Source organism: Gouania willdenowi, chromosome 10 (genome assembly GCF_900634775.1).
Source record: "Gouania willdenowi chromosome 10, fGouWil2.1, whole genome shotgun sequence".
Classification (NCBI taxonomy): Eukaryota; Metazoa; Chordata; class Actinopteri; order Blenniiformes; family Gobiesocidae; genus Gouania; species Gouania willdenowi.
Genome location: NC_041053.1, coordinates 39,559,160 through 39,568,140, shown reverse-complemented (window position 1 = coordinate 39,568,140; position 8,981 = coordinate 39,559,160).

Here is an 8,981-nt window from a genome sequence, read left to right as displayed (position 1 = left end):
CCCAGTAGATATCTGCTCCCATTCTTCACTAATTCCTTCTCATTACGACCTTTAAGCACCTGAGAACGAGGGCGTTTGTGGCTCAAACTCTCACAGGAGGAGCAGCAGCTGCTGAGCAGAGGAAATAAAGTACAAACAAATGCTGTTTGTTCCCCTGCTGAGTTTTAGTTTTCACCACCACATCAACTATAACTTTACTTCTCCCACTGTTGTTTAGTGCCTGTACTACAAAACTGGATCAATATGTCCAGGATATCTCTCTGTTAGCTTCACCTAACCAAATATTCTAGAGAGAAGCTGTACTATGAAGCAGGATATTAATATGTTCACTTAGGACAGGTGATTTCAGCCTGGCTCCGTGCACGCTCCAGTGGAGGGGGGGGCGGAGATTGCAGCGTCAGACTCTGCAGAGGCAGAAAACTAGACAAAATGACAGAAAAATACACAAAATACCAACAAAAACATTCAAAACGATTTCAAAACATTACAATAAGATGGATGAATACACAAAATCACCCAAGATATACAAAAAGACCAACAAAAATACACAAAATTTCAATAAAATGACAGAAAAATACAAAAATAAACAACAAAGACATACAAAAGGACAAAAATACACAAAATATTGACAAAATCACAACAAAAACACACAAAATAACAAAAAAATAAGTGCAGAAAGCGACAAATTAAATACAAAAAATACACACTATAAAAAGATGGAAAAATACACATAATGACTCCAGGCATACCAAATGACAACAGAAATACACAAAATATCAACATATACACAAAGGGCCTGTACTATAAAGCTGGATCAGTTTATCCTGATATCTCTTAAAAATAATTCCCCCATAGTCGCATACAGTTACGTTACATTATTATCCTAATAATGGGATGATACATAACAAACATCCACCAGGTAAAAGTCAGTCATTCTTTAAAGCGTAAAGAAAGAAACTCTTGCACTTACCTCCATTTTGTGTCGTATTTAAGATCCTGGACGAGCCCCCACTTACTGCCAATCACTGTTCAGATACACACATGGTTTACGAGCAACCAATTATTAGTGTGTAGCACGAATAATTAACAGTATTTAATAAAACATGCAAATTAAAATAACAACAACAATAATATTAGGCGAGGAATCTAAACTCAATTTAAATGTTGTTAGTGTTGATCAGTTCGTTTGAAAGATCAATTTAATTAGTTTTGTGTCTAATTGCTGTATATTGTTGATACAAATTGGTTCTAAATGTTATAATTCAAGCTTCAGCACCTTTCCAGAATTAAGAAGCAAAAACTTTCCACTGACGTGTAAACATTTCTCAGTCAGACGTCTTAGTCATCAACCTAAAAACTTCATTTTACGGCCTGTAATCCTTAATCCTGCACATTAATTATTAGCCTGACGTTGCACAAACGCACAAGTCAGGATATGAAACACAAAGATGTTAAGTTCTCCACAAAGCTCAGATTATCCATCACCAGAGTTAGGAATGTCCAACCGCTGCACAGACTGTCAAAATAAAGCTAAATAAGTTAGGTTCATTTATTGCATCACATATGGGATGTTGAATGTTAAAAATTCTGTCTCTGTTTCATAGCAGACATATTTCATAACATTTAGCTATTTTTTCTTTCTATATCATTTTTGAAAAAATGTGTACACATGAAATATAAATGTATATGTTTAAAGTAAGCGTAAAAGTTAAATCTAATTGTTAAATCCAAATCAAAATGTTAAATGTATATCTAAATGCTAAATGTTGAATATAAATCTGTTGGGAAGCAACAGCTCCCTCAAAATTAAAAAAAAAGGTGAAGTGGATGTTTTTTTCTTGTGCGTGTAGAAGTCAAACATGTCTCATTTGTTTTGTAAGACAAAGTTGTGTTTTGTATAATTTGGTAAATTCTTGTTTATTGTAAATATAAATGGTGGAGAGGCGGAGCCTGTGAACTGAGCAGGAAGTGAAAGTGTGGAGAAGAAAAACAAAATGGTTTCTGAAGAACACCACAAAAACCTGCAGCACACCAAGACAATGGGAGAATGTTAGGTAAATATTTGGTTTCACCCTCGACATTTTGGTTTAGCATTTATTATTTAGATTTAATGTTTAGATTTAACATTGACTATATTTTTACGAGAAAAGTAAATATCACAAGTTTGACTAATTTTACTAATTATGCTGTAATTAAATCTGGTCAAAAGTAACATGAAAAAAAATCTCCATAGTTTTTGATCATGGTTTGTTGCTAAATGTTGGGAAAAGTTGCTGTTTAAATCTAAATGTTAAATGTAAATGTTAGGGTAAACTTATTTTGGTACTTCTGGTCAATTTGCATATTAGTGAAATATTTAGTTTCACCTGTGACATTTAGATTTTATATTTAGAATTGAGATTAAACATTTAGATTTAGATTTGATATTAAACATTTAGATTTAACATTGACATATTTTCACGAGAAAAGTAAATATCACAAATTTCACAAATATTGCTGTAAATCTGGTCAAAAAGAACAAAAAAAAACCATACATTTTTTAAACATTGTTGCTCAATGGTGTGAAAAATTGGTTTTTACTTTAGCATGTGTAACTTTACAATCATCGCCCCATAGTTACTCATTTAGTAATCTTTGTTTACTTTGGTTGTTTTACGTCTTTAGCTGCTAAAGCACAATAAATAAAACAAATGTGTAAATGTAGTCTTTTAGAGTGTAAGAGGTTCACTTTCCCATTCCTAATGTAAAATGTGTGTTTCCTGCTGTTTTTATGTAACGCTGAGGTCAGAGGTGACACAGACGAGGCGCTGCTATTAATTTAACGTTCACGTCTCGTCAGAACGCCACGCGGCGCCGTGGACCTCGAGCAACCGCGGTGACAAGATGGCCTCTGACAGCCAGACGAGAAACCAGCCGCTGTTTGGCAGCAGATTAACAAGGTGTGAGGGGTGGAAACAGATTCACACACACACATGTACACACACACACACACACACACACACATTCTCAGACATTACGAGTGTTATTAATAGAACAAGTTTAGGTATAAGCTAAGAATAGCAAGTTTATGTTTGGGCGCTCACAAAAGCCAATCAGACATGTTTAATGGCGGGTCGTTTAAAATTAAAATGAGCGAGACGTGTTTCCACGTGTGTGCTTGGTATGGGGTCATTGTTTCATAGCTGACATACTGTATTTGGAACATTAAGCTCATTTTCATCATTGTTAAAAATGTGTACGCATGAAAAGTAAATCTAAATTTTGAATCAAAATGTTAAAAGTAAATCTAAATGTTCAATTAAAATGTTTAAAGTAAAGCTATATATAAAACCGTTAATTTGGTTGCCAAGTATAAAGCTAAATGTTTAGAAATTATATAATTTTAGAGAAATTCATGTAAAACACCATGTTCTATATCTTTGTTAAAAATGTGTAAACATGAAAAATAAACCTTAATTTTAAATCTAAATGTTAAACTGGTTGCCAAGTGTATAGCTAAATGTTTAAAAATCATACTAAGTGGGCAGGTCAGTGCTTGTCGATCAAGAGACCCCATCTGGCATTTCAATTTAAAATTTAGGTTATAACATTTAGATTTTGATTTAACATTTACATTTAAATTTAGTATTTACATTTAGATATAACATTTATATTAAACATATAGATTTAGATTTAACATATAAAATTAGATTTAACATTTATATTTAGATTCAACATTTACATTTAGATTTAACATTTAGATCTAGATTTAACATTTAGATCTAGATTAAACATTTAAATTTAGATATGACATTTGCGTTTAGATTTAGCATTTGTATTTAGATTGAGATTTAACATTCATATTTATAGTAAACATTTACATTTCAATTTAATCTATATATTTATGATTAGATTTAACATTTACATTTAGATTTAACATTTACATTTATATATGGTATTTACATTTAGATTTAAGATTTAGATTTAACATTTGCATTTAGATTTAGCATCTACATTTAGATTTAACATTTACATTTAGATTTAACATTCATATTTATATCTAACATTGACATTTAAATTTAACTTATAGATATAGGCTTAGATTTAACATTTATATTTATCATTTGCATTTAGATTTAGCATTTATGTTTAATATTTACATTTAGATTTAACATTTAAAATTATATTTGGTATTTACATTTAGATTTAACTTTTAGATTTAACATTTGCTTTTAGATTTAGCATCTATATTTAGATTTGAAATTACATTTATATTTAACATTTACATTTGGATTTAACATTTTGATTAAATATTTACATTTAGATTTATTTTTCATGTTTACACATTCACAATGACAACGTGACACAGTTTTTACTTTGAGCACCCCATAGTACATTGTACAGTTTCTGCTTTGTTAAAAGTTGACTTGTTGTGCGTATAATGTTTGTTAAATATTTATACGGTTGAGCTCAGAGAGAAATACTCCTTTGTTTCCTTCGCCGCAGACGTTTTGCGGTTCAAAGTGAAACCTAAAGAGAAAACTAAAAAAATGTCGGACGAGTAGAGAAGAAGAACATTTGTTTATCCAATGCGTCCTGTTAGCGTTCAATGCTCTTTCATTACTGTGGACAACTCAGCACTTTTTGGAGCTAGCGACATGCTAATGTGAAATAGAGCGGGAGGGTTGGAGTGTGTGAATGTTTAACCGTGATGTGAGTAAACACACACGCCACTGAGGTGTCGAGAGTTTGGAGAGATCCATGTTTGGTGGAGAAGGATTTAAGTTCAATTGTAAACATCTGGATGTTGTCCTGATTGGACAGAATGAAACCTTAGTAAACATTAAAATAACTCCTCTATTAACACGTTAAACATGTATCTACAATGTAGATCAGTATTAGGAATTTGAAAAATAAAACTGCCAGTCTTCGTCAGAGGCGTCTGCTGATGGCTTTGATGTTTCCTTTGAAGTTTCCTTGACTTTTGTGTAATTATCCAGTTGTCTGAATAAATGAACCCATAACATATTATTAAAAAAAAGAAGACAAAAATAATTTTGCTGGAAATATTATGCAGAAGTCAAGGAAACTTTAAAGGAAACATCAAAGCCATCAGTCGACGCCTCTGACGAAGAAAAAAAAAAAAAAAAAAAATATATATATATATATTAGAAATCACTGTTTTTTGTAAGTAAACTTCCACGTTACAAATTCCAGTTGTGCTATCAAATCTCACCAATAAGTGTCACTAGAAAACACATTATACATGAGAAACTCGATTGATCAGAAAAAAAAAAAAAAGAATTGAATGTTATTTAGAGCAATAACACACAATGGCAGACAAAGGCAACCTGTGGCCCTCGCTCTTTATTTTGTGTGGTCCCAAAGAAAATGTACAAAACAATTAGAAAAATTAAAAAAAACACAAAATGACAGAAAAATTGCAAAAATAAACACATTTACACAAAACAACAAATGTACAGAAAAATTACGAAAAAATATGCAAAAAGACATGAAAAATACACACAAATGAATCCAAACATATAACACAACAAAAATACACAAAACAACTCCAAAAACACAAAATTACAAAAAAAATACACAAAATTACTCCAAAAAGTCACAGAATTGCAAGGAAAAACAAAAACAGCAAAAAAACACAACATTTGTAAATTACATAGACTGCGTTAATGGTCAGATTTGTCAATATTCTAAATTTGGACATAAATGTTGATAACTGAATTGAATTGAAACAATGTGACTCTCAAATTAGTAACAATCACAGTTTTGTGTAATAAATGTTGATGAAAGAAGTTCATCAAGGAACCAAACTGTCCAACGTGGTGACGCTGGAGAATGAAATGTTTCCTTTTTACAATCCCCCACATCTGGGACGCATCTATCTATTGACCTTGAATGTAATTCGTGATGCATTCGGTGTGAACGCAGTTACTCTGTGTGTGTGAACCCAGTATGTTCCGCTGCTGGCTCCGCTGTGTGTGCTATACAAGGCTCTACAAGGTGTTCCTGGTTGTAAACATTTCCTCTTTCTTCACATTTTGGCAGCAACATCTGTGATCTATTTTCTCTCTGAGCTGAAATGTGTTTGTGCAGAAGTGCTTCTGAGTGTTTCAAACTCTTTCTCTCTCCCTGCATTACAGACCTGTGGCCGTTTGTCTGCAAACCACCAGCGGTCCCCGGGGAGCCTTCAGGCGAGTCTGTCTGGCATCATTAGCAGGAAACTGATGTATGTGTCTTTACCGTTACTTTAAAGTTTAAACGTTAAAGCAGAATGTCGGCCTCCTGCTGGTCAGGAACATCTTCCTCAGCAGGTGAAACACATAAAAGCAGCTCAACCAACTCACTAAAGTGGGCATAGGCAACTGGCGGCTTGGGGGCCTAATGTGGCCCTCGGTCTAATTTTGTGCGGCCGCCACCAAAACAAAACTGTAATTCATAAAGATGGAATCTATATGATGAAAAACACAATACACAAAACTCCAAAAACACAGAAAATGACAAGAAAAGTACAAGAAGATAAAAAAAAAAAAAAATACAAAAAATTACTCATAAAACACACAAAATGACAACAAAAACAACATATACAAAAGGACTTCCAAAATACACGAAGTTACACAAAATGACAAAAAAATCCATAAAAAGACAAAAAAGGACAGAAAACATACAACAACACACATAACGAGGTAAGACCTGTATTCGCTAAAAAAATTGGCAAAAATGACAACCTGTATCTGGATTTGTTGACAAGTTTGTTCTTTTTACTAATTAAATTGAAAGTAATAATGCAGGAAACACAGAAGACCGACCTTGACCTTAAATATGACCTTGAGTGAAGGTCAAGGTCACACATTGAAAGGAAATGTTGTTCAATGGTACCAGTCTCAGCACTGTATTTCAATTTGTGGCCAAAATAGGGAAAAAGTATTTATTTTTTATTTTATTGTGACATCATGAACTTTGACCCCTACCGATATTTTTACTGGTAGGTCGTAGAGCTTTGGTCCAATGAAATAAAATACTCCACTTGAGATGAGCTTTTCATAAATGTAAGCATCAAACTTGTACGATAAATATTCGTAGAGATATGGAAAATTTTGGTTTTTGAGGCTTGATGCGACCTTGACCTTGACATATTGGATCCAAAAAAGGTCGACTGCACATCGTTGACATTGTCCCTAAGAGATGACATATTAGTGCTGCATTATTAGCCTCGGAGGAAAATGAGTGTTTTGTTTTTAAGCTTGTATTAATGCTGAGATTAATGATTCTTTTTAATGTTAACATAAATGTTGATAATGTGGCTCCTCGGATCAGACAATCACATGTTTGTGGCCCCTGCTGTGATAAAGGTGTCTGTCCATCTCTGGGTCAAGGCCATACAGCACTTCTAAAAGTCTATTTTTTCTCTCAAAGTCCAGTATTTTGTATTTAAGGTGATTTTTAGTTATTTTTCTCTTTTTTATTTTCTTATTTAATAAATATAAATATATATATTTAATCAGTAAATCATTTAGTATGTTTCTTTGAGTCATTTAGTGTATTTTTGTTGTCAATTCATACATCTTTGGTTATTTTTGTGTATTTTTAGTCGTCTTGTGCAACTTTTGGGTAATTTTGTTTCTGTTCACATTTTAGATTTCCTTTGTGTGTTTTTTTTGTGTATGTTTGTCGTCCATTTTCGTTTTTTGAGTCATTTTGTGTATTTTCGTTGTCATTTTGTCTCTGTTATTTTTGTGTTTTACATTTTTGTGTGTGTTTCTTTTAGCCATATTTGTTCGTTTACTTTGGGGGCCACACAAAATTAGAACTGTGGCCCACGAGCCTCCTGTTGCCCATGCCCTGCAATATATATATGTATATATTTAATCAGTAATTACTGGACATTTCAGGGCACCCTATTTAAATTACTGCATTAATTGGGACGCTAACCCCACGTTATTGATATTATTATTATCATTATGATCATTTTAAATAAATCTGTTGGGCCTGTGATTACTATTCTATGTCTTATTTAAATCCCATTAATGTTGTGGTTTAAATCCCACTCAGCTCATGTTTTTGTTGTTGTTTCCTATTGAGAGAAATGCACGTTAAACATCTCATCTATCAGGGCTGAGTCTTTCTCCACCACTGGAGGTCCCTCCAACACCAGGATTAAACCGTGGGCTCCAATGTGTCTTCAATTAGACGAACTGCTCTCACCACCACAGTCTCTCCTGGAATGTCAGATGAGTCAGAGATAGCCTGTGCTTTTCTTCTACCCCCCCCCCCACCCCCCCAGTGAGGGGGGGTGGGGGGGGACAGCTTGATGAGATGAGGGACAGCTTGGTGGTTATTGATGTTCTCTAGTAGATCCAGAGCTATGGACACACTTCAGCTCTCACTGGAGTTGGGATTGGACTCACGCTGGTGTGAGTGAGTTAACTCTCATGTGGGGGCCTTTAGGGGTCTTTAGATTAGAAAAGTGTGACCAGCAGCACAAAGATTCTATACCTGAATGTAGAAAAAAGAGTCAAATTCACTTTGAAAGATGATTACGTGAGCGTACACCAACCCAGTGACATATTAAGTCTTTAACACCATCTTATTCTATTAAATAAAAGAGAATTATGCTGATATCTGGCATTAAAAGTTCCAAACGAAGCTTGATTGGTCTGTCATTTTTAATTAAACATTGTATTTGGGGTCATCAGATGCCTTCAAGAAACTAAGAATATTTTTTTAACAATTTCAGTCCATTTTTTCGGATTTTTTCTGGAACTACATCAAACATTCCATATTTTCATCATGTTTTCATGTCATATTTTTGCTCTGCTATACATTAATCCCATTTCTGCCTCTTCTCCATCAAATTTCAACGTCATTTCTGACACTTATAAACCCTTTCCAGCACTTTTCCACCCAATGTTGCATATGTTGACCCATTATTGTCACTTTTAGAGTAGAGTAGAGTAACTTTATTGATCCCACAGTGGGGAAAT